Source organism: Rhineura floridana, chromosome 4, assembly GCF_030035675.1.
Source record: "Rhineura floridana isolate rRhiFlo1 chromosome 4, rRhiFlo1.hap2, whole genome shotgun sequence".
Taxonomy (NCBI): Eukaryota; Metazoa; Chordata; class Lepidosauria; order Squamata; family Rhineuridae; genus Rhineura; species Rhineura floridana.
This window is the reverse complement of record NC_084483.1, coordinates 13,689,702-13,717,436: the sequence shown is the minus strand read 5'-3', so window position 1 is coordinate 13,717,436 and position 27,735 is coordinate 13,689,702. Positions and strand designations below refer to the sequence as shown.

Sequence of the window (27,735 nt, the reverse complement as noted above, 5' to 3'; positions counted from 1 at the left end):
GGGCAGCCTGGGCAAAAAGATCATGCCTTTATAAGACAAGTGAAGCAACTGATGGTTGTTGCTTCACATATGGCAGAGGAAAGGGCATTCCATAGTACAGGGATAACAGTGGAAAATGCCCATTTCTAGGTCACCACCCTATGATATTCTGTAGGGTATGGTACTATGAGTAGAATTTTCACAGATGACTATCTAGGGAGGTGGTTAGACCCTTGGATGACAAGGGAAACCAAAGTGTGCTAAAGCAGGATAAGGAGATTGCAGAGAAGCTAAATGAATTCTTTTCATCTGTCTTCACAATTGAGGGTATAGGGCAGATCCCTGTGCCTGAACTAACTTTTCAGGAAGGGAGTCTGATGAACTGAGGCAAATAGTGGTGAAGAAATATGAAGTTCTAGGCTTAAACCACCAGGTACAGATAGCATCCACCTGAGAGTTGTCAAAGAACTCAAATCTGAGATTTCTGATCTTGTGACAAAAATATGTAACTTGTCCCTCAGATCCACCTCTATCTGAGGACTGGAAGTGGACTGAAAGTGAATGTAAAGCCAATCTTTAAAAAGGGATCCAGAAGGGATCTACTAGCCATGATGGCTATGCTCTCCCTCCATAGTTGGAGGAGGTATGCTTCCAGATACCAGATGCTGGAAACAGCAGAAGGGGAGAGTGCTCTTGCACTCAGGTCCTGCTTGCGGGCTTCCCATAGGCAAGTGGTTGGCCGCTGTGAATACAGGATGCTGGACTAGATGAGCCATTGGCCTGATCCAACAAGCTCTTCTTATGTTCTTATGTTATCTTACAGGGGTAGGTGATCTTTCAAGTACCTAGACCCAAGTTGTTCAGGGCTTTATATGTTAACAAGACTTTGAACATGGCCCAGTAGCTGATTAGCAGCCAGTGCTGTTTCCTCAACACAGGAATAAGTGTGCATCTCACTCAACAACCTAGCCACCATATTTTGTACCAACTGCAGCTTCTGGACTAATCCCGAGGCACATTCCAGTAGTCCAATTGTGAGGTTACCGATGCATGAATTACAGTTGCTAAGCTATCCCCATTTAGGAAAGTGCATCATTGGTATGCCAACATATGCAGATAATAGGTGCTCCTCACCACGGAGGCCACCTGAGCCTCCAGTGACAAAGATGGATCTAGGAGCACCCCTAATCTGCATATCTGTTCCTTTAGAGGGAGTGCTATCCAGAACTTGTGAACTCCTTAACACATGGACCTGTGAACTGTTCACACACAGAGTCTCCATTTTAACAGGATTCAGTATGTGCTTAATGAATTATTTTGGAAAGAAATCTCATACTTTCAGTATTGCTTCTCCTAATAATAGATTTCCCCCAAATTGCTTTGATCTAGATCTAGTCTGGTCTCATGGTCTGAAATACAGGCCAAATGTTGGTGATATTGGATTGTAAGTGTGCAATATTCTGTGCTTATCTTTGACCAAACATTTATCATAATCCCCAGCATAATCCAGTCCACATGTTTTGATTATGAGGGTACATTCAGGGAATCATTGAGCAACACCTTCCATTTTACGGTTTTTTTAAAAAAAAAAAATACTTCACTAGCAGTTGCTCCTTATCATGTCTGTGTGGTTGTTTTCCGTCTAAATTCAGGCATCACAAAACATAGTTTGAGTTGCTCTATGAACATGCAAAGTGTGGTTGTTACTGACTTTCTTTCCCCATCTTCTCAGGCCTTGCATTTATATGATGCAAGTGGAGGGAATGACTCCTCTTCTTATGAGGACATAGGATGGGAAAAGCCTAGAACGTTGGAGAAGACCAAGGGCAGGAACAGTCAGTTAGTGACAGTTAGAGGGGGAGAAGGAGCTGAAGGGAGACCTGTAGAAGTACAAGAGAAAGTAAAGGTACAAGTATGTCACAGTTTAGAATCCCAGACACTGCATTCCATGCTGCCTCCTCCCATGTTTTCTGCCCCCACCCACAGTCAATTAGCATTCTGTGTCCACTGAACAAATGTCTTGAGCAAACCCTTCTGGTACCTCCCTCCCCTCTTATCCTTGGGTGGTATTGGCACATAAGGAGCAATCCTTTAAGAAGTGAGATCATTATTAGTATATATATATTGATTAGAAAGCAGAAGGAGAAATGGACATGGACAATAGAAGTAATAGACTGCAAGGAACTTCTTTTTTGAGAGGAATTCTGTTCAACTAGCGACATACAACTGACCACAGATGGATACGCTGAGTTCACCGTAATCTATCTGGGCATAGCAAGGCTGCTTCCCTGATGCTTCCTTCATAGATGTTTCCGCAAATTCAGAAGCTGCCCCAGGCTAAACAGATTTAGGGCACAATTCAAGTTTTGGGGTTTGGGCCCTTGTAAAGCCCTCAAGCTTTGGCTTTATTCCTCCCTATCCCACATCACAATCTGAGGAGAATGCCCCCCTCCTCTTACAGAGTTTGTTCAAAGCTGGAGTTAGTTCATTTTACAATAGTTTAATGCTTGAATATGTTTTCTGTAGCTAGTGAGGCATAGCAATTGTCTATTCTGAAGTGCCATGTGTACATATATATTTTATTTATTTATTTATTTTTAAAACTTATATACCGCCCGACTAGCAATAGCTCTCTGGGCGGTGAACATAAATACAATAAAATACAATATAGTACAAAAACATCACAATCTAAAAATCAAATTTAACAATCTAAAACTGCATAAAATAAGATCAAATTATAAACAGTTTATATTTAGATTTATCTGTTCCTGCTTTCATATTTGTTTGATATCATCAACTGTTACCATGTTTTCCTGAGATAAACAGATTGAATCCAGCCCTATAGCCTGGAAATCAAGCAAACATCTCTGAACTATTACATCTGTTTACTTAGCCCATTTGCTTATTACATTAAAATGTGAAATAAACACAACAATATTCAGCCAGACACAAACCTCTCCCAAAATTAGTGGAATCCAGATACAGGACAACAAGATGCTCCATCTGTCCCTGAACATGATGGATCCTGTAAAAGATCAAACAGAAACCATCGCAAGGTCCACTTTAGTAAGCAGGGGTGGGGAATCTGTGGCCCTCTGGATGCTACAGGTCCCATCACTCCTAACCATTGGCCATGCAGGCTGGAGCTGATGGGAGCTGGAGGACCACAGCTTTCCCACCACTGAGATACAGCTTTTTAAACCTCAAGAGCAGATATCAGCAGGAAGCTTACAAACAGGCCTGGAAGATGATCTGTTCTCAGCATCTGAATAAGGAATTTCCATTGAGCTATCATGCCTAATAGCTTTTGATAAACTTATCCTCCATCAATATTCCTAATCAATAGAAGTAAATGTAAAAAACATTTTGCATACACCCACTTGACTCTGCACAATGTCCTCATTTTAAATGAAGTCCACCCAAAATTGTCTCAGCTGCACTTGAGGAATTCAGCTCAAAATTTGAAATGTGGTGGTGGAGGAGAGCTTTATGCATACCATGGACTGCGAAAAAGACAAATAATTGGGTGTTAGAACAAATTAAACCAGAACTATCACTAGAAGCTAAAATGATGAAAATGAGGTTGTCATACTTTGGACACATAATGAGAAGACATGACTCACTAGAAAAGACAATAATGCTGGGAAAAACAGAAGGGAGTAGAAAAAGAGAAAGGCCAAACAAGAGATGGATTGATTCCAAAAAAGAAGCCACAGACCTGAACTTACAAGATCTGAACAGGGTGGTTCATGACAGATGCTCTTGGAGGTCACTGATTCATATGCTGACAGCAAAATGTATGGGTGTGCATCACCACACGTGGCTGGCATTCAAACATTTGTTATACTGAAGTTCTGGGTTGGAAAATCAAGCAGAGGTTTGAAGGAGCCCTAAGCCATGAGGAAAGAATCCTTTCTTCCAGACCTTTTGATTCTATTTCCTTATCCTTCTCAGTTCTCACACTGCACATAAAAATGAGTGAAGTGTATATAGGCCACAATGCCAGTGCCATACCGAGAGGAAAAAAGTTATCTGCACTCATAACTCAAATTTACAACTTCACAGTATAACAAAAACAGCTGCTCAGCTGAGACAGCAAATAAATATAATCCTTTTGGATGCTAAGGGTAAAATAAGCTTGTAGCCACACATCCAGGTGATGGTATGGCGTTGAATGCCAATCACTGAGAAGCACAAGTGGTGACAGTGCTGTTGGACTCATATCCTGCTTGTGGATGTCCCATAGATATCTGGTTGGTCACTGTAAGAAGACTGCATGGCCCTTCTGTGTGATTCAGGAGGCTCTTTCTTGATCCAGTAGGAAAATGACAACAACATTATGATAGCTTCCTAACAGTGCCATTTAGTTAACAGGCAAAGGCTGTCCAGTTATGCATTTGTCATTATTTTTTATTTGACAGCTAACAACCAATTTATATGCCAGATTCCTCCCATGCCCCAAATCTCCAACAGAAGATTGGAGGATGTAACCTTTTACATTCTCAACCTCAAGGATTCGGGGGGGGGGAGGCTGAAAGCTTCTCAAAATTCACCTAAACTTTACACACACAGCAACATGGAGAAGAATGCCCAAACACTGGTGACTGATTTTGAAAGAAAAATGAAGTGAATCTGCTGCCTTGATTGCCCACTAATTGGCACGCTAAGTATTCCAGAAATTTCTTCCCCCAGACCAATCCAGCTTGATTCTTTCACACTCACACGTAGGGGAGAAACACACTCACTGTTCTGTCAGTTCCAGTGCATCTCCACCTCTCTCTGCTGAAAACGGGCACACAGTGCTAGACAAACCCTGCCCCTTTTTGATGTAAAACCTGGTTGGACCAGCTTGAGTGCTTTTAAAAAAAAAAGCTTCAAAGAGTTTTCCCAACTGATCGGCAGATCAACCTGTTCCCCCTCCAGATGTGGCTAATGGAAACACTTTGATGTGGCAACTAATGTGTTTATAGCCAGAGATATGCACTTCCCCATATCTCTACAGCCTTAGGGTAGAATGACATTCTTATTGTGATGGGGGGGGGCAGTTTGCCTTATAACATGTAGTTTAGCCCGTAGAGAATGATGCTGTCTAGAAAACGTGAACTGCACAACCTTTGGGGTTAATCCCATGGAAGCCTGACCAATTGCACGTTACAAGGCACCAGCTAGTGCTTCTCTCTTCTTTTATTTTTAAAAAAACTATGTTTTGAAGAGCTCCCCCCTCCTTCCTGGCAGCTTTTTCTAACTGGGTTAGACAGAACGGGTTTAAAAGCGATGTTCATGCACTTCACAAAAAGTTGCTTTTTTGCAGCTGATTTATAGTCTCCAGATCTATGAGAGAAGAGTTGTAGTCCCAGCCCTCAGTGGTTCTACTCTAAGAGTGCCCTTGAGAGGTGAGGGGCCCTAAAGAGGGAATGACTGAAGCAAACTGGGAAAACAAGGCAGAAGCTCCCGAATGGAATATGATGTAGCCACAGCAGTACATGTACCCAAACACCAACACACTTATAGTACCTCCAGCAGTAATCTGCTGCTCCTGCTGGTAACAAAGAATAAATGACAGTTTGCACAAGCCAGCAAAAGAAACACATAGTTGAGATGTTCTGTTGGTTTTGTTATGCATTGATTCCTTCCCTTCCCTCTGCCCCAGATACCCCAATGGACCACATTTGTCTGCAACAGCCCGTAGTAGAAGGAAACATAACTGCAATTTGTAATCTTTGTAAGTGATAAAAATCTGGGAGATGAGAAACTGCCTGATAAAGGCAAAAAGCAAATGCAGTTCCAGTTCAAAAATCCCAGAGCTAGACTGGAAGAGCTGCTGGAATCGTGTCTATATACCAGCGCTGGCTCTGCCTGTTAGCAACCAAGAGGTCTTCTGTACCTTTAAAAGTTGTGCAGGGGGAAGGGAGAATTCCACCTTGTGGTTTTTCCCATTACAGAGTTGCAAGAACACCTGCACTTGGCTGACTTTCTCTTCTCCTAAAGATACAGGATCAGGATCAGGGATTGAACCTGGCAACCCTAGTGCATACGTACGTGAGCACACTGCAGCAGGAGTGCACATGTGTGTCTGGGTGCACAGTGGATGCAGTGTGTGTTTTGGGGTATACTGTAGATGTATTTGTGTGCTGGGTTCACTTTAGATGTGTTGTTTGTATGTGGTGTGGGTACAGTGTGTATTTGCTTGTTGGGGTGCACTGTGGAAGATGTTCGTGCGTATTTGGGCATGCTGAAGATTCAGTTTGTGTGAATGCAGTTCTCCTCAGCTGATGAGAGGAGATTAAAGCCCTTTGTGCTTGTGAGGTCTTAATTGAGACAGAGCTAGAAGATAACCATACAAAATGATGGGGAGCAACTCCTAGTGAAGTAAAAACAAAAGTATAAAAGGGGAAGGGTTACTCAATGATCCTCTACATGTTAGGGCTTTGCAGAGCCCCCCCCCCATTCAGGGCCCCCAAATCAGGCTGACATGGGCCAACCAAGGGAACATAAGAACATAAGAAGAGCCTGCTGGATCAGGCCAGTGGCCCATCTAGTCCAGCATCCTGTTCTCACAGCGGCCAACCAGGTGCCTGGGGGAAGCCCGCAAGCAGGACCCGAGTGCAAGAACACTCTCCCCTCCTGAGGCTTCCGGCAACTGGTTTTCAGAAGCATGCTGCCTCTGATTAGGGTGGCACAGCACAGCCATCACGGCTAGTAGCCATTGATAGCCCTGTCCTCCATGAATTGGTCTAATCTTCTTTTAAAGCCGTCCAAGCTGGTGGCCATTACTGCATCTTGTGGGAGCAAATTCCATAGTTTAACTATGCGCTGAGTAAAGAAGTACTTCCTTTTCTCTGTCCTGAATCTTCCAACATTCAGCTTCTTTGAATGTCCACGAGTTCTAGTATTATGAGAGAGAGAGAAGAACTTTTCTCTATCCACTTTCTCAATGCCATGCATAATTTTATACACTTCTATCATGTCTCCTCTGACCCGCCTTTTCTCTAAACTAAAAAGCCCCAAATGCTGCAACCTTTCCTCGTAAGGGAGTCGCTCCATCCCCTTGATCATTCTGGTTGCCCTCTTCTGAACCTTTTCCAACTCTATAATATCCTTTTTGAGATGAGGCGACCAGAACTGTACACAGTATTCCAAATGCGGCCGCACCATAGATTTATACAACGGCATTATGATACCGGCTGTTTTATTTTCAATACCTTTCCTAATTATCGCTAGCATGGAATTTGCCTTTTTCACAGCTGCCGCACACTGGGTCGACATTTTCATCGTGCTGTCCACTACAACCCCGAGGTCTCTCTCCTGGTCGGTCACCGCCAGTTCAGACCCCATGAGCATATATGTGAAATTAAGATTTTTTGCTCCAATATGTATAATTTTACACTTGTTTATATTGAATTGCATTTGCCATTTTTCCGCCCATTCACTCAGTTTGGAGAGATCTTTTTGGAGCTCTTCACAATCCCTTTTTGTTTTAACAACCCTGAACAATTTAGTGTCGACAGCAAACTTGGCAACTTCACTGCTCACTCCTAATTCTAGGTCATTAATGAACAAGTTGAAAAGTACAGGTCCCAATACCGATCCTTGAGGGACTCCACTTTCTACAGCCCTCCATTGGGAGAACTGTCCGTTGATTCCTACTCTCTGCTTTCTGCTTCTTAACCAATTCCTTATCCACAAGAGGACCTCTCCTCTTATTCCATGACTGCTAAGCTTCCTCAGAAGTCTTTGGTGAGGTACCTTGTCAAACGCTTTTTGAAAGTCTAAGTACACTATGTCCACTGGATCACCTCTATCTATATGCTTGTTGACACTCTCAAAGAATTCTAGTAGGTTACTGAGACAGGACTTTCCCTTGCAGAAGCCATGCTGGCTCTGCTTCAGCAAGGCTTGTTCTTCTATGTGCTTAGTTAATCTAGCTTTAATAATACTTTCTACCAGTTTTCCAGGGACAGAAGTTAAGCTAACTGGCCTGTAATTTCCGGGATCCCCTCTGGATCCCTTTTTGAAGATTGGCGTTACATTTGCCACTTTCCAGTCCTCAGGCATGGAGGAGGACCCGAGGGACAAGTTACATATTTTAGTTAGCAGATCAGCAATTTCACATTTGAGTTCTTTGAGAACTCTCGGGTGGATGCCATCCGGGCCCACCTAACCTGGTTCCTGTTCTGAATTAGCTCATTTAATTCAGTTAAGACCCTAATTAAACTTATGGCTGTGGGTGAGTGGGTGGGAGGGAGGAGACATTGGGTCTCCTTCCCTCCCCGACTGAAGGCAGGGGGTTCAATTCTGTGGGGTACTGCTTTGCAAGCAGCCTCTCTGCAGGGAAGCCACTTGTGAAGAAATGTCCTGCATCCAGCAGGATTGCCTCTGCTCTATAGCTGTTGTGGGGAGGCATTGATCCTGTAGAGTGCTGCTTTGCAAGCAGCATCTTTGGAGGGAGCACCCTGCACCCTACACGATAGATGCCTCTGCTCAACCTTGTCAGTCATGTGACATCAGAATGACCCCACCCACTTGCCAAATTTGGCCCATGAGGCTGATCCTAATAAGGCTCTGGCCCATGAAGCAGAAAAGATTCCCCATCCTTGGGTTAATGCATCATTTCATTTTGTTTAAAATGAACTTGGTATGTTCTTGCTGCCTGAACCTCATGATATGGATAAGAATACAAAACAAAAAAATCTGAGGAATTTAAATTAATGAATTTAGTATATTTATATTCTGCCTATCCCATACATTTTAGCCAGTTTTCATCTTTGTCTCAAAAGGGCTTATAATCCAAGTAGGAAGTCTGGATGTCTCAAGGAAACAAACTAAATAGAATGCATTCTTTCTACACACTAATATGCTCTCAAAATGAAGTTCTCTCACAACACAATCTCTGCTCACCTTCTGTTCACCTGTCTTTTCTGAGCAGGACATGTCCTACCTTTAGGCAGAGTGAAGCAGCTGTCTCAGGTGACAGATGCAGACAGGAGGAGAGCAGCCCTGAAGTGATGGAGGACAGAGCTATGTGTGCCATGAGACCTGCTCGACCTACACTAGCCTGCTGCCCTCCTGTGCTGTGGAGGATGCTGTGTTGTTGGTAGTGCTGAAGTGAGATTCAGCTACCAGTCGGTCTGGCTTGTGCACATGGAATGGGTGGGTGTGCCACCTTGCCCTTTGCCTTAGGCAGCAACATGTCGTGGGTTGGCTCTGGTCCCAATTCTGAGGCTATAAAATACACAACTAAAAGAAAATAAAAGAGATAAACAAAATATGACTACTGCTAGTGGTATTTTTAAATAGAACTCTCTTTTGTCCCACCCTTATAAAAAAGGCACATTGGTTCTTAAATTACCTGCTCTCAAAGGGAGGGACTCAGTCTAGCAGATTGAGTAGACAAACCAGCTGAAGTTGGCAATGGTGACACTTTGATTCATGGTCTTCTGCTGTTCAGAGGGTAGCTGGCCTCTGCGGGAGGGAGGGGTCTAGTCCCAGCTGATGAAGAAAAACCAGTAGGTGGAGATAGTGATAACGGCAGTTTACCTTGCTTGTTTCTTGTTCTGTATGCTATAAGCTGATGGAGTAGTCAAAGCAGGGAGTTGGCAGTGCTGATGATAGGAAGCAGATTTCAGAGAGTCTCTACGACTAAGGACTGCTTGACAGTGGAACAGACTGCCTTGGGAGGTGATGGGCTACCCTACCCTTCTCTGGAAATATTTAAGTAGAGGCTGGATGGCCATCTGTCAGGGATGCTGTGCTTGCATCCTGCATTGCAGAGCCTGTGTTGGGCTGGGAGTTGGATTAGATGGTCTCCTCTGCTGCTGTTTTTGGTGGCAGCCCCATGCTGAGTGTGTGGTTAATAAATCATTTTGGAAAGTAACAAATCTCATACTTTCAGTATTATCTATTTCTTCTAATAATAGATTCCATACCCCCTACAAATGGCTTTGATCTAGATCTAATCTGTGCCATTTTGTTGTAGGTCCCACTTGTACCATTGCTTTCTTTTCTTCTTCTTGTCTCTCTTCAGCTGCTTCTCCTCAGTAGCTCCTCTTCCTTCCCCTCCAGCTGGATGGAAGACCACCTCCATCAGGCCGCCTCTCCCTCATCAGTCACCTGGCAATGGCCATTCCACCAGGCTGGCTCAGTGGGAAAGATGGGAAGAAAGGCTCATTCAGCTTGCTGAAAGACCAGCTCCATCAGGCACCTCTTACTCCTGAACTGTTTCTGTGGCAGCTGGTCATTATAAGAACTAGTATTTAAGAATTAGTGCCTGAGTCTGCTTTTTTCCTCTTCCTGCCCCTTTCCCCTTGTGTGTCACGGAAGCTGTCTTGTATTAATAGATTGCATGTAAGCCACTTTTTGGCTGAAGAGTGAGGTGCAAATACAATTCACAATACCTGTCACTAACTGACTGGTCCTGCCCTTGGTCTTCCCTCAGTATTCTAGGCTCTACCCCATCCTATGACCTCATAGAAGGAGTCATTACTCTTTGCCTAGAACACAGAAATGGAATGGCTGAGAAAATGGAAAAAGAAAGCCAACAGTGCCCACACTTTGCCTGTTCATACGGAAACACGAACTACAGAATGTGCTGTCTCAGCTGAGACAGAGTTGAAAGGCAACCATACAGACATGATGGGGAGCAACTCCTAGTGAAGTTTTAAAAAAAAATCAGTGCAAAAGGGGGGTGATGCTCAAAGATCCCCTAAATGCACACTCATAATTGAAACCTGTGGATGGAATTGCTATATTGGGGATGATGAGAGGTGTTTGTTCAAAGAGAAGCACAGAATATTGCACTGCACAATCCAGTATAATCAGCCTGACTTGCATTTCAGATGTTCAAAGAGCATGCCTTTCTGTCTCCTCTATCTTCCCCCTGGACTTATCGTAGCCACTGAATTGTCACCTAGGCCAGTGAATTGAGGTGGCCAGTCCATCAGATTAGTTTATCTGGGAAAAGCCCATAGCTTTTAGTACTCAACTTTGATGAGAGGCCCAGTATCTGACTGGGGGTTTCCCTGAATCTATGGGTCATCCTAGGGCTTTGCCCTTTGGAGCACTGTGTTCTGTACCCCAGGCGAGTCCCAGCAGCATAAGATTCTGCACTGTAATGTTACATTTATTGGAGGGAAGAATAAATATAATGTCCTTGCCTATAGATTCTAAGGACCACCCATGTTTTGGGAACAGCATACATAAATTGGCAACATACATTTCCATTTCACTGCCTGCATAAGAAGAGAGTGCCATGTGGAATAGGCATGTTGGCTGTCTGTCCCTTATTTGTCAGTACACCCATTTATTATGGTTTCTGACTATTTCTGGACTACCCTTAAGCGCAGGAAGTATCTTACACAAAGCGTAATAGTTTACTTCTTGATCTGACAAATATTGCTTGACTACAGCATATGTTGGCCCCCATAAGGCAAAGTGTGTTCCTGTTTAGGGAACAATTTTCTTAGATGTGTTGTACCACGTTGCCCTACTGTGGCAAAGGCTGCTTTGAATTTTGACCACAGGAAGCACACTAAATGAAGAAATGTTTAATCAGAACAATTTTACTGAAACATGACACACTTTTAAATGTTTGCCTGTTTTAATAGCTGAGCACTGACAACTAACAAGGTTTATGATTAAATCTGTGTGACACAGCCAGTCGTTTGCACATACTTTGCATTTTTATTTTGAGATTGGCGTCCAAACAAGTTCCATTCTTCCCTCTGAACCTTGAATTATTTGACTTGCTATTGGCTTTGTAACTGACATTATCCTGAGCCTCTCAAAGCTAAACATGCTCAAGGTCTTGTTCTAAAGCTGGTTTGCAAAGTTCATGAACTTCATCAAAGTTGTTCAAGGCAAACCAATGAAAGTGGCTGGAACTGGAATTAACTGGCAAGGCAGTGGGTGGTGTTCTCTCTCTCTCTCTCTCTCTCTCTCCCCCCCTCCCTCCCTCCCTCCCTCCAGCTGCCAACCTCTGAAAAGGCCCCCATGGGAATGGAGTAGCTATTGAAATAGGATGGGTCCAGGTAGTCCAGGAGGTGGTGTGGATGATTCAGCAAGTGATGTGTGCTTCCTTCTGGGTTACACTGAATAAATATCTTAGCCTGATATTGAAGGCTACTTGAGACTGCAGTCATAATATTTCTTCGCTTCTGTCCTCTGGGGTGTGTGAGAGAAGCAACTGATAGGCCATCCCCCATCCCACGTTATAAGCATGGATTGCCACATACCTCTTCAAAACAGTTGATGTGAGCTGGTAAATGGAGTATTGATAACTTCAGAAACAGGGACATGGTGGGACAGATGTGATTATATTAGGGAAAGAATATTAGAACTGGTTGCATGCATTTTTTTTTAAAAAAGTGACAGCTGGCTATCTAACTCGTCTGTGTTTATCTCCTCCAATGATTTCTTTATTCTGAGCCCTTTTTAATACATACAAATGTGCACGATCAAGCATTTTTAAGACACTTAGGTATGCTGTATGTATAGCTGGCTTCTCAAGAGTGGGGTGGTGATGTCCTCCTTAATTCCGTCACATGTACTGTCATGGCAAAGTGCATTTGGGATTGACAATAGTGTAGTACTCCAATACTAGTACTTATAATGGAACGTCCTAGAGGGCTCCATCAATTTTGATGAAATGGGCTCTCCTTCCTCTAGTAAGAGCAATGTTTACACATGCCTACGTGCTCATTCTGACTAATGCTTCATGTTAAAGCTTGAATAGTGCTTCATTGGAGATGCTGCTAGCTATATGTTGCTAAATGGAGAGCAGAGCAGGCATAACAAAAAATCCTAAAATATTTCTCCTTTTCTTTCTAGCACAGCTGGACCTTGAAGCCAATGTGTTTATTGACACCATAAAGTATCTTTAAATTAATTAAGTTACAGATATATGTTAATATCAGTCTGCATGATACTTTTCCAGTATCAATCAATGGCCCACTGACGCACACTTGTATAGTCACTAGCACACAGTCATTGGCACATGCTCATGCAGTCATGGATGCACAGCCACTGATGATATTAAAACTCGCTGACATCCTCACTCCCACACTGACACACTCAGTGACCTCACTTGCCAATGCATACTGTTTCACACACTCACTGGCATAGTAACCAACCCGTATTCGCTGATGCTGCTCACCCATACACTCTCTGATGGTCACATGCTCTTGCACACTCAGTCCCTCATCAACATAGCCACACAAACATTCACCGACAATTGAATTGACTGCATGTATGCCAGAGAATTTCTGTATGAGAGGCGGGGAGGGAGGGAAAACGATAAGATATGTTGGGGAATGCTGACTCCAAGCCTTCTAGTCTCAGACCACCCTTTTCATCTCATTCTTAGGCGCCTGGCTTTAAGGACTTCTATACATCCATCTTAGTAGCAGCCAGTAATTCTTCTGTTAGCTTTTTATGGCCCTTAAGTAGGGATGGAAAGATCTGCCAGTTTCGGTTCTCTCACTTTTTCATTTTTGCCATCTTAAATCCAGTTCTTCACATTCCTTCAGCAATTGTTTTTTTTAAAGAATCTCATGAAAATTCTCCAGCATTTTAGTGTGGATTTCTCCTAATAAACACATTTTTTAGGCAGTTTTGACTAATGAACACATATCTGCAAGCAATTTCTCATCATATAATGCATTTGTGCATGTTATTTACCTCATATGTTCATTTTTATGCACACTTTCCCCTAACTTATGCATTTTTGTAAACATAGTTTGGTTGGTGAACTACATTGCAAAATTCAAATACGTGCAAATTTCAAATGATGGCTGTGTTTCAGTTCTCAAATTGTTTTGGAAAGTGCAAATTTGATAAATTTGGCTTGAAATGCAAACTGAATCAAATTTCTCACCCATCCCTACCCTTAAGACATCTGTTTGTGAGGGCTGGACACAGTAATCTTTGGTTACAATGAGTGACCATATTCAAGAGATCCTTAGGCTTCCTATGTAACATCTGACAGATAACATTCTTTCCAGATAAAAACAGCAGCCAAATCCATTTAGGAAACATACGTTTTTGGTTATCTGGTTCATAGAAATCAGGGGCAAAAGGAAGGGGCAGCTTATCTAATCAACTAGGAGGCAGAGTTTGGTTTCCTGCTGTAACTTCCTGCTATAACTTTCCCCCAAAGGGAGAAAGATTTTGCACAGTTAGTTGATAGCATTGGATACACAGCCTTTGGGATGGTCCCTAGGTAACTGGGGACAAACCCCTGTGATGTCTGAAGCACGAAGGCAGGAACACACATTGGATCAGAGCAGACAAGTAAGTAACAGAACAAAAAGGGTAAAAGGGGGGTTGCTTCTCTGTTTTTCCTGAAGTGAACTTCAATAACTGGACAGGACATATTGTGTTGTATGGATGTGCATCTGATTAAGAGGAATTGTGCATCTGCAGCCTTGGAGGAATTTTGGGCAAAGCAGGATCTGTATGAGTTGAAGCAGCGACCGTTGCAGTAGGGGTGTGCATCAGATTTGGACAATTCCCATGGTGAAGAAAGGTTCCTCAAATAGGAGGAGAAGCAGGATAGGTATGAGGTGGCACAAATCAATGCATGGGCTCCTGAAGTGTTTGTGGTGCCTCAGTGATCTGACATCAGAAAAATGCTGCAGACAAATGTCTGCTGAAAGCAAAAGTAATGTTTCTAAGCTTACCATAATGCTAGAGTGAGGTGATGGGGGAAGAGAGCCAATGGCAGAGTGCGGAGAAGGTGGAAGGAGAGCTCTGTTGTGACTGACAGATCAAGCGTGTAATTAGAGATAATTATTTTATCTGGAATGTGAACTACTTTTAGCTCTTCCCCCCAGATCTAGTTTAAAGGAGCTTAGCACATAATAACTTATACTCATTTGTCTGCAATTTGGCAGGTTTCTTACACAGGAACACCTCTCTCATGCCTGAGTTTTTCAGACCAGTTTGTCAACAAAACGCTAGGGGAGAGCAAGTGATTATTTTTTATCCAGCTGAGAAACTGTAATAGTGGGGAAGCTACTACAGCTATCCTTCTTGCATTTGGCAATATTCATGACCTTACCTGCACATTTAATCTAACTCTGCTAAAAAATTAAAAGATAAATGAAAAAAGCAAATGTAAAGGAGCCTAGCACAAAAGCCCATGGGCTTATTTGCCTGTAAATTGTCAGGCTTTATCTTCTCTGGTGGGGCTTCAATGCCTGCAAATTTCATCGACTTCTGACAAAAAGAAAAAAAATATTATAGCCATTTTTTAATTTCCCAATAGTGAATCACAGTGGGGAAACAAAGGCGATTTGGATGGACCCTGAGCCAAATTGGATAACCTACAAAGTGCCTTAGCTGGTGCACACTTCTGTCTTATAGCTGTCTTGGGATCATGCATAGTTGACACCTTAACACGCATAGCGGATGTGAGGAGGTTGTCTAGGTGTCATGGCAACAGATTCTTTAAAAGTAAGAGCATCTACTCAATGAAACTTAAAGAAGTGATTCTTACATCAAGGAGGTGCTTTTTTCCACATATGGGTATTGCTCAACTCTACTGTGTGTGTGTTTGAGTAACATCTGATTAATTCAAGGAACAAGATTTCTGGTATGGCTAATTCCATACCAGTTTTACCAAATGTTTCACAGAATCATGCAAGGCTATAAATCAAACCACTTATATTAACCCGTGTATTGCTGTTGTGAACAAATTTACTTCCTATAAACTTAAGCAACCCTTGACAACATATATGAAATTTTGTGTAATGTGACATGAAGACTTAATGTCAGCATTTCTAGCCTCATATTGTGGAATCTCAGAAGGCATCTGAAGGTATGCTGTCTGACTAAGGCTTCAATCTCAAGTATGCATATTTGGCAGTAAAGTCCATTGAAAGTGAGACTTACAAGTTACAACTGAACATGGTTAGGTCTGGGTTGTAGGAATAACATGAGAAGTAAGCAACAGAGGGAAATAATTGGGTGCAACCATTCTTTTTGGAAAAGGAATGTCAAATGTTTTTCTTTGCTTTGGGTTTAGCTTTCATTTGACCCGACAAGGCATGTCTTTTCTTTGAAAAAAACACAGTTTGTGCTTTGTTTCATGATTTGTATATATTTAATGAATAGATCAATTCAACTACAAAGGACTTAGAGAGTTGTAAATGCTTTCCATTTGAACTAGGTAATGTATGAAGCATATGGCTCATAACATTTGAAATCTCTTGAACCATAATGAGATGATTAAGATAAGACAACTATTGTGATTTTATTATATTTTTTACATGCATGTTTGGGACTTTGAGGAGGGAGGCAGGGAGAAGGGCTTTTATAATCACATTGAAACAGCCTGATAATCTTTCTAGGATCTGATATTTAATTCTGCCAGGGATTTAGGAAAGAAAGAAGTGCAAAAGGCTTCATAGAATATTAGGCTGTTTCAATCTATCCTCACCTTCTAACAGGAGCGCTCCTATTCAGGGATTCTACCAATCAACCATGCCTTCTTCTAAGATATCCTATTATGTTTCTACTTTGTCATTTCATTTTCTTTGTCTTGCAAGCAACAGTAACATATATCACTGTATGGCGAACCGTTTTTGAAACAGAAGGGACTTAGAAAATCAGTTTATGATAAGGCTTGGGCATCTGTTCTTCAAAGAGAGAAAAAAGATTCCCACATGGTGTGTTAGCGCTAGGGTGCTCTTCAGGTAGGTCTTTGTATCCTACACTACATCTGAACTATTATATTCCTACTATGGTCCCAATTGTTTATTCCTTGTATGTTACTTGCGGCTGTAGGTTTGTTTTACTACGTTGCCATGAGTGGCCTTTTTGGTACCATTCCTGCAATTCTGTGAAAGGATCATTGAGCTTTTTCCAGAGCGATCTGACTTTTTAATGGAAAACGTTTAATTGAAATGTCCACTGATTACAGGGCTCACTCAGTTTATCCATTTTCCAAGGAAGGTTTCATTGATAAGTAAATGTGTCCATGTTTAAATGTAATATGCAAATATTACCTTATTAGAAACCATTATTTAAGATTTTTTTGGGGTGTTAAATATTTGATATACCTCTTAACAATAACAAATAACTGATACGCCATTTTAATTTACCCTAACTGAGCGCTGCTTAATAGTACTTAATAGTCCTTTAATAAATTGGTGTTCTATTATTGCAACTCTTGAACTCTTGTTCAAGAGCACTTCTGTGTCTGTCTTGAGTAATGTTCTTTTGCATTATTTTGGCTATCCTGATGATTTTCCTACATTATTTCGCCTTATTCAGCTGAGAGTACTGGTCTGGTCAAGCTTAGTTTCCAGACGTAGACTGTATAGACCATTAGAGGCACTTTGAGGGGGTTATTAACAAATATATAAAGATGGCTCTTCCATCCCTGGCTGCCACTGGTAAACAAATGCACCTTGTGTAATGTGACTATTTGCTCTGCTGTAAGGCACAGATGAGTTTTCTATAAGTTGTTTTCTCCTTTGGGTCTGCCATTTCCATCACACAGATGGACTACCCAAATGCAATAAATTGAGATTAATATTTGGCTGAGACTGAGTATATACGTTCAGTTGGCTATTATGGAAAATGAATCAATCAGCCTGCTTACTAACAGGAGCCCAGTCTTTCCATTTTCCACAAACAAAAACTTTGTTGTACCTCCCTGTGCAGCTATTCAAAATCCATTTAGTGGGTTGGATCAAAAGGTATCCCTCTGCATGCAGAAGGAATCTTCCATTCACAGAAGAGTTGTTTTATATCTTGTGCCGACAGCACTGGCTCAGAAAAGTGAACTAAATCCAAATATGACCTGCTGCTTTTGCAAGGGCTCGCACAACCTCCTGGTGTAAGCAGATGCATAAAAACTACAGAACCAACCTACTGCAGCATTGTGTGAACTCTTGCACAAACAATTAACAAATAAATGAAGACAACCCCTCCATCATTTTCAGAGCTTGGAAGTAATTCGTTACAAGTAATGAATTACTTGTAATTCATTACTTTTTTGAGGAATGAGCTGGTAATTCTTTTACATTTGATTGTAATAGGAATGATTTTATTACTTTTGTGGAGTAATTGTAATGTTTCCAGCATTACTTTTGGGCATTACTTGGGGGGGAGCAGGGGAAGTCTTCTGCTCCTCTGACTTGTGGATGAAAATCATGTGCCTCAAACTGGGCTTCTGTGCAGTGTCGCTCTTCCTTCATGCTCTGTGGGTGGGTAGGAGGTGACGAGGGAGGAGGTGGAGAATGAGATGGGGTGGAGTGGAGAAAACTATTGTTTAAAAAAATGGATGGTGGTGGTGAAGAATGGAGTGGAGGGAGAAAGGAGCCAGAGGGCAAGAACATGGATAAAGGAGGAGAAGGAGGCAGCAGCAGAATGGAGATAAAGAACTGTGGAAGTGAAAGATTGTGTGTGTGTGTGTGTGTGTGTGTGTGTGTGTGTGTGAATACTGTGTTTGCACTTGGCACACAAAGTGGCCTCCACCACCCTGTCTGGCTACTATGCTGCATTTGCAGTATTTTAACTTTTTTGCATCTCAGGGGAAAATGTTTGCTTGGGTGAGTGTCCCTTAGTTGGTGGCAGGGCAGGGTCTGGGAGGTGGTTAAGTGAGAGAGATTATGTTTGTTGGCTAAGTGGGGGGGTGCACTTGGTTTGACATGCAAAGATCTGAGTAGTGGCCTCAGCCTCCCTCCCCACCACCCTTACCAGCGGAGAGACCACCATTGCTATCTTATGGATAAAAGAATTAGTCTACTACCTCTGTATGTGTGTGTTTATTTTTAATGTTGCTTTAGGCTACTTAGATGTGCAGCAGCCAAGGCCAGCTTTTTTTTTTTTAAGTAGGTGTTTTTTATAAAAGTAACTGAAATGTAATTGTAGTGATTACTTTTGAGAAAAATTAATCAGTTACTTTCAGAGCAATTGTAATTGTAATGGTAATTACTACCTGTTTGGGCCATGTAATTGTAACTGTAATTTATTACTTTTTAAAAGTAATCTTCCAAGCTCTGATCCTTTTACCTCTAGATATTTGAATCCAACCTGGTGTTCATTTGCATGGGATAGAGCATACTCAGAAATATCTTGGATTAGGAATTGTACTTTGTCTTTATGCTTTTTCAAAAGGAATAAGGTGGGCAATGTGATTCCCCTTACTCTCAGAACAAGTATACTTGTCTACTGTGTGGTTACTTAATATAAGAACTGCCTTCATGCATCACACCAAATATCCATTGATCAGCCATGGGAATTAATAGTTCAGGAACCATCCAGGAATAGGAACATTAATTGATTTTTATTTTTTTAAATGAAAATCTTACCATCCTGTCTGTCTTTTAGGCTCACCACAGCAAGCCTGATGGGCTGATAAACACTCAGAACATTTTTTTAAAAAAAAATAACATAAAAATACATAATCATAACTGAAATCCCATCAGCTCCCAAAAGAAGATGGATTACACAGGCCCTTCTACAAGTCACTGGGGTGTACTATGATGAACTGTTTCTGGGAGGCTGCTCCACAACTCTGGGTGGCCACTAATGACAAAGCTCTGTTTCTTGTTGTGGTCAATCTGAGCATCCCACACAGATGACAGGCTAAACAGGGCATCAGATCACTATTAGTAAGTGGGCACATATATGGAGAGGAGGTCTGAGGTATGTAAGCCTTTTATAATCAAAATCAGTGCTTGAACTAGGCCTGAAAGCAGTACAGCAATATTTTACAGAAAAGAATACATTAAATAAATACATTTTAATTTTTAAGGTATTCGATACCACTGATGGCATAAATTAATATGATATTCCCTTAATATTATTTCCTTTTATTCTCTTCTGCGCCTCGTTAATAAAAAACAGTGATAGTTCCTGGAGTTAATTATTCCTTGGTTTGGAATGCCTATCTTGGTACTTGTAATGCTTGCCTTTAATACAAGATGAGTATTATGGCCTCTGGAGTTTTTCTCTGGCTCAAAACTTAGAAGTATTCGTTGCCTTTCACTCACTCACTCACTCACTTTTCTGACTAGTGGCTGCTCTGGTGGTGGCTGCAATGAGAGTTCCTGTTTCTTTCTGGCACAGTGTTAGAGGGAGGGAGAGAGAGAGATGTTGTGCCCAGATGCTGATGCTGCTTCAATGAGGGAGGGAGACAGTGGCCCATTTTGACCTCATGCTGATGCTACTGGCCACTATGACCTCATGCTGATCTTAACTGCCTGGAAAAAAAGAGAGACTCTGGTGCCCACCGTATTGCCAACTGCTTGTGTGCGAGAGATTTCTCAACCTTCTTTCTTACTCTCTCATCCTCAACTGTTCTCAGGCAGGTAGCAGACCCCATTGTCCGCTACTGATTTTTAGGCCATGGGATACCTGCCTTCTGCCTGTCAGTGGGCTCATCTACACTGTGGTTTAGTGTGTACTTGGTGCTATTCACATCCCCTTTTAATTCACATGGTTCACATGACATTACTGGCAAACAGAAGTTATCATGCAGTTTTCCCTCTGTAAATCAGTACTAACCCAATCCTCTGATAATACGAAAAGGAAAGGAAAAAAGTCTTCACTCTGTATCTCTAGTGCTTGTAGCTCCAATGCTTTTAAAAAGACTAAGTGATTGGAAATTGTTTAAAGCAATCTGTCCATAGAACATTGTTCCAGAATTCTTGAGGATCATCTAGGTGGACAGATGAATCAAAGATGGAACTTTTTGGGCAACATGGGCCCCGTTATGTCTGTCAAAAACAAAATACTGCATTCCACATGACGAACCTCATACCAACTGTCAAGCATGGTGGTGGCAGTGTTACGGTTTGGGGATGCTTTGCTGCATCAGGACCTGGACGACTTGCCATCGTTGAAGGAACCATGAATTCTGCTTTGCCTCAGAAAATTCTACAGGAGAATGTCAGGTTATCCATCTGTCAGCTGAAGCTGAAGCATGGCTGGGTCATGCAGCAAGATAATGATCTGAAACACACAAGCAAGTCTACATCAAAATGATTGAGGAACAAGAAATTTAAAGTTTTGGAATGGCCTAGTCAAAGTCCAGACCTAAACCCCATTGAGATGTTGTGGCAGGACCTGAAAGGAGCAGTTCATGCTCGAAAACCCACAAATGTCATTGAGTTAAAGCAGTTCTGCATGGAAGAGTGGGCCGAAATTCTACCACAGCGCTGTGAGAGACTGATCAAGAACTACAGGAAGCGTTTGGTTGCAGTCATTGCTGCTAAAGGTGATGTAACCAGGTTTTGAGTCTAAGGGGGCAATTACTTTTTCACATGGGGCATTGGGTGTTGCTTAACTTTCTTTAATAAATAAGTAAGTATCAAAATTTTGTGTTATTTGCTCACTCAGGTTCCCTTTCCCCTAATAATAGGTTTGGTTCAAGATCTGATAACATTCAGTGCCAAAAATATGCAACCACGCAGAAAATCAGACAAAGGGCAAATACTTTTTCACGGCACTGTACTCAAGAAAAAGAAAACATACCATTATGGTTGTGAGTATAATCAATCCTTTAAAAGAGTAAAGGTAACTTAGGGTAGACATTTCCCCCCCCCAATCACTGTTATCTCTTTGTTTTACCCTTTAGCAATAAACACCCAACCCTTCTCCCCTCACCATAATAACTGCAGAATAAACAAGCTCTTACTTCTTACTGCAGGCAAACACACATACTTGGGTACACAACTGAAACTGAAACACAAAGTCCAAGGGGTGGAATTCTAGCCCTTAATACAAAGTTTTAATATTTAGCTCTTTAAGGGTCACTTTACTATATAGATTGCTTTTTCCCAGGATCGTTTAAGTAATTATAGGATGATTGTGATCATGAAAAATCCACCCTCAGTTAGGGTATGTCTTGAATTAGCAGACTTCTGGGGGCTCTTTTAGATGAGGCTTTTGTTGTGCACTAGCCCTGTCTTATTCACTGAATGTTTAATATTCTTAAACTGCTCCTGTTCTTAAAACAGACTGTCATTCTTTAAATGGAGGCTGTCATTGTCTGTTATGTCACAAATTATGAAGACAATTTTCCAAAAAAAAATTCTTGGGGTGGGGGAAGCACAGCTCTAGGGGGGTGGTGCCCCCATTTGCACCCCTGCTACAGAGCTACTTACGCATCACCAAAGAAGACAAATGAGGGGGCAGATTTGCATGTGGTAATTTATATGTATAGATGCAGATGCCCCATGCTGGCATCTGCAGGGCTAGGAGGAGGAAATTCTGGAGTCTTGCTGTCCCAGTCCACAAGGTATTCTAGACTGCTAGCTAAATGAGTCCCAGAACAACGCCATGGCCTTCTTTTATCCTCTCCCCTTCTCTCCGTTCCACCCTTTGTAGCCCCAGCAACAGAACAAATGTCCCCATCGAAACATCCTGGTTTAACCAAGGAACGTTAAAGTCCTTTTGTTTGAACGCTGATGGTGAGTCCATGGTGATTGAACTGATGCCACAACTCATGTGAGTTGAGTATAGATAAAGACTATGCAGGGGAAGGGGAAGGACCACTGGTTCATACATCTTTTATCTGGATTGGACTGTTCCTCTTTCTGAAGTCTGCTCCTCTGATAATTGGATCTAGAGCTCAAATCTGCTCTAGGTACTTTGTAAGGTTGCCTGTTTGCTGACTTGGCTTAAGAGACAGATTGTTTTCCATTGCCTTGAGCAAAACAAATAGTGTTCTATATTTAGGCTGGTTCTGTTTCATGTCCCATGTTTCCTTTAATTTTCTGTGATGCCCTATGAGAAAATGGAGTACAGACTCTCGATCAGTATTAATGGAAGCAAGTGCAGTTCTTCAAAATGATGGATGCAGTCATTTCCCCCCCTTTGTGTCAGGAGTTATATTTCTCAGTGACACAAGAGGAAAGAAACAAACAAAAGGAGCAACAATCCTCCAATTTTTTAAAGATGCATTGGCATTTCCAGAGCTCAGATGATTTTTCTGTCAGAAGTAAATGTGACTTAACTTTAGAGCTGGCCTTTGTACAGAATCCCCTTTGTTAAAAGATGTGACTTTTAAGTACTGTAGCAAAGATGTGAATGGGTAGATCATCAAGCAAACAGGTCAAAGTTTGTCTGAGTTAAAACAAGGCTTTGGACAGACAACTTGGATCCTTTTGTCTGTCTCTTGAGCCATCTGTTCTTATGTAGCTAGCAGCATATATTTAAACATAACATTCTACAGCTGACTCGTATGGATTCCTTCCCCCCATTCATCCCAATTGTCTGGGTTGCAACTGTTTGCTTACAAAAATCGTGCTTTGTAGCATTTAATGCAGACGTTCACAAAAGTGTGTTGTGTTTCAAGTATTTTCAAAAGTCATTAAAGGTAAGTTCTCAGAAGACATTGTGTACTAATAATGGATGGATTTGGTAAAGAAGCATCCGTGTCTATTCCATCAGCTATGAAGCACTCTCATGTGCATATGAATCCTATGTTTGTGCTTGAAAAATACTGAGGGCCTGGTACTTTCCTGTCTGTTGTTTGCAGGTATTTTGATGGGAAAAGCCAATGAATAGTATCTGTACATATGTACAAATATGGAAGCAGTATTGTAGACCTAGCACTACCTACTATGGTGTTCACAAATTTCTTCTGTCTTGCCATGTTCATTGGTCAAACTGGTGCAAGAGTGTTTTATGCAGCAGCTAGAAAAATGGAAATGGGCACCTAGCAGTACAGCCACCACTGGTGCAAGAGATGGGTGTCACATGTACCTGCACGCCCTATTGGATAGTACCTGTGCCATCACTTAAGAAAAGTTACATGCTATTCTCATGCAAACTCCAGCAATATCTGGAGAATGTTATTAAGGGTTTTGTTTGCTTATTAGTATTGTATAGGATACATGCATATTTGTGTATCCATGGGAGTATTATGTAGCTTTGCAAAAAAACCCCACTTTTTAAAAAAAATAAGTCAAGGCTGCCCACTTCTAACAGCAATGCTCTATCATTCAGGGCTGTGGAGTCGGAGTCGTGGAGTCGGAGTCAGGAGCAATTTTGGGTGGAGTCGGAGTCGGTAGAAATGTACCGACTCTGACTTCCAAATAAATTTTGATTGACAAGAAGCAATTTTGGGTGGAGTCGGAGTTGGACAGTGGAAAAATAGAGGAGTCGGAGTCAGAGTCAGAGTCGGAGTCGAAGGTTTGGAGTACTGACTCCACAGCCCTGCTATCATTTCACCGACCTCCTGTATGTTATTGGTACAGATATGAAGCTACCAGAGTTAGAATAGTACCATATTATAGCATCTCTCCCCATTTCAGTCCACATGGGCCCAGAGATCTGCAGACCTTTTAAAGGTCCTGCCTATAACTGTGCTACATTGGATGGTGATTCAAGACAGGGATTTCTCAATGGCGGAACCACAGCTATAGAACTCCATCAGAAATATGGCTAATATCTTCACTGAATGGGTTTTAACCCACCCCAGCAGAAGACATATCTCTTACCAAAGCATTTGAGGTTGGCTGAGCAGTGTTGTCTGTCTGTAACGGGGGACTGTTCTCTGCTGTGATATGGATTTTAGTACTGGTCTTAACGTGATATTGTGTGTAATGATTTTTATACAGTTTTAATACCTTTATTTGTGTAAACTGCCCTGTGGTTATTTATGATGAAGGTTAGTATATAAATTTATTGAATAAATAAATAAAAACATGGGGATGACCCTACACAAAACTGATAAATCTGAGCCCTGCCTTCATCTCTAACCAGCCTACAAAAGATGGAAAATGAGAGAGGCATTTTATGCGTAATATATGCTGATAAAAGTGGCATCTTAAGAATTATCTATAACATCTATGTGATACAGGAAATTTTATATACAGTTTTTAGCATCTCTGAGCAACTATCAGAAGGAATATCCATGTGACAGCTGAGCACTGCTAGAACAGGCCAATAGCCCATCTAGCATCCTGTTCTCACAGTGGCCAACCAAATGCTTGTGGGAAGCCCACAATCAGGACCTGAGTGCAAGAGCACTCTCCCTTCCTGTGGTTTCCAGCCACTGGTATTCAGAAGCATGATGTCTCTGACAGTGAAGGCAGAACATAACCATCATAGTAAGTAGCATTGAACCATCTTGTTTTTCTTTCTTTCTTTGAGGTAACAGGGCTGCTGCTGCAACAGCTAGACACAGGATGTTAGGAAGTATGGAGTTCCTCTTCCCTATTTGTTTTGGAAGAATTTATGGACTGACAGATCTCATCATACTGAAGTTGTGGAAGAAATTATTGAAAGAGGTAAGGACCCTGGTATTTGATTGTGTTTGTTTTAGGTAAGGACCATGGTATTTGATTGTGTTTGTTTTTTCTTGTAGTATGTGGGTTTACCCTTTTAAATTTTCTGGAATTCTTACTCTTCAGGCATTTTTAAAGTGGTCCTCCTGCTCTCTGTTTGCAGCGCACTTTCTGGATTGGGCTAGGAGGCTGATTTCATGCAGAGTGGATAGTCTTAACTTCTGGTGAGTGTTTGGGCAGGATGGCATTTTGATTTCTAACAAATCAGTCATACAATTAATTTTGGACAAAGAGCATTATAAATGCTAGTGGAGGAAAATTGATATGAATTTAAAACAAGAAAGAGCGGAAGCTTCTGTGGGCCAGTGCTCACTTGGTTAGATGCATGAAGTGGTCAGCCAGGTGGAAAGGCCATTGTGGCGCCCTTCCCTGGCTCTTCCTGTCAGGTTCCTACCTGCTCGTGGCTACTGCCTGTCACTAGGCACCACCAGGGACTCCACCAGTCCGGACTGTCCTTTTTTTATGGTTTCTCTCTCCGCTCTAGCATAGACCTCACCAGATCCCCCTGCTAGGCAGCACCACCAGTCACGTCCTATAACCAGTATCCCCAGAGACTCTGCCTGAGTCTCTCTCAATCAGGTTACCTCTGTGACTGCGTGCTTAAGCTGTCCCAATCCCTTTGATCTATACAGAATGCATATAATTCTGGTTTGCTCTGGATACTTGTGGTGTTATATTCTTCCCTTCACCGCTGCCACCATTTGTTACTGTTACCCTTCAGCCTTGGTATTTACCTTACCCTCCCTTCTGGTCTGTGAAACCCCAGCCAAGGATCAGGCCTTTGGTAAACCAAATAAGTATTTATTAAATAACAGAGATAACAAGATTACTTTATAAAGGCACATAAGCATATGGTTTCATCTATTACTATGATACTTGACTTATCATAAACTAGAACTCCCACTCTCTCTTTTTCCACACTCTCCTGACATCCACCTCTCAAACACCTCTCAAACAACTCTCAAAAACCCACCAAAACCCCACACAGATTCAACTGTCATTCTTCCTTTTATACGCTCAGCCATTCTAACGCTCAGCCAATCATCCAGCATTCTACTGCTCATCTACTCCCCCCTCCTCTTTCACTCCACTTACCACATATCTTCTATACAAACAGCACTTACCATATATACATTAATACAGGAACATCACATTTCCCCCCCCTTAAAAATAACGGCAAAGTATTATTCCTGTTCCAGGATTCATACGTCGCGTTAACAAGTAAAACAAGTCTCTCTGGGGAAAATGTCTTTCTTTGTTCCTCTGTCTGGTCATGTCACTGCAGTCCCAGCCACCTGCTTTGACAGTCCATCGGCCAATACATTGTCCTTGCCTTTTATGAACTGGAAGTCCACTTGATAGTCTTGTAGGGCCCAGGACCACCTCTGCAGCATAGTATTATGGTTTTTCATAGTCTGTAACCATAACAAGGCCCGATGATCCGTTGTTACCGTAAATCTTCATCCCCACACGTATGGGCGCAACTTGTTCAGTCCCCACACGACCGCTAGGTACTCCTTTTGGACCGATGAATAGTTTTTCTCCCTCGACGTCAGCTTGCGAGTCAGATACGCCACTGGATGTCTGGTGCCTTCTCTCTCCTGCAGCAAGACGACTCCCAGCGCGAGGTCCGACGCATCTGTAGCCACGATGAATGGTTGCTCATAGTCTGGTGCTATTAATATAGGTCCTTGGCACAAGGCTTGCTTCAGCAGATCAAAAGCCTTCTGACATTCATCCGTCCATACCACACGCTCAGAACACTTTTTCTTTGTCAACTCATGCAAGGGGGTTGCGATTTCCCCAAAATCTTTCACAAACTTTCTATAAAAACCAGCCACACCTCGAAATGCCCTAACTTGTTTTTTAGTTAAGGGGATAGGCCACGTTTGTATTGCCTCCACCTTGCTCCATAAGGGGGTGATTTTCCCATTCACACGGTACGGAACAGATCTGATTGGGGCATGATTTCCAGTATCAATGGAATGTCTGGCTATACTGGTTCGGCCAGGTTTATTACTAAAGAGATCTCCATAGTTTTTCAAAACTCTCAGAATCTCTTCCTTTACTTCTTCTTTCACCTCCTCCGACCATTCCACTTGATCTACCCCTCCTTTGTCTTTGCTTTCCTGTACCAAATATGGAAGTTCAGGCCCACTTCCCTCAGGGAATAAGGTAACTTGCAACACCTTTGCATCCCTGGTATGGTAAGGCTTTAACATATTTACATGAACCACTTTGTTTTTGTTTAATTGGTCTGTGGTAATTACATATGTCACTGCTTTTCTCTTATGGTATATGGTCCCTCCCAGTTAGCCTGTAATTTATCATGTTTCCTGGGTATGAATGCCATAACCATATCTCCCACATCATACACACGTTCCCTGGCTGTTCTGTCATACCAGTAACTTTGCTTCTCCTGAGCTTGACTCAAATTCTTTTGTACAGCTTC

At 42.0% G+C, this 27,735-nt stretch overlaps 1 protein-coding gene across 4 annotated transcripts in view; it reads left to right on the top strand.

Annotated features, from left to right (window-relative positions):
* The window catches only part of HAO1 (hydroxyacid oxidase 1), a 97,029-nt gene that overhangs the window by 63,943 nt on the left and 5,351 nt on the right, over positions 1-27,735 (top strand). For 2 of the 4 annotated variants that reach the window (XR_009762116.1, XR_009762115.1), the window contains exons 7-8: positions 25,090-25,226; positions 25,350-25,447. The gene's annotated coding sequence lies outside the window, so the exon portion shown is untranslated. The remainder of the gene's footprint in view (positions 1-25,089; positions 25,227-25,349; positions 25,448-27,735) is intronic. The other 2 variants (XR_009762118.1, XR_009762117.1) reach the window with 2 other exon arrangements.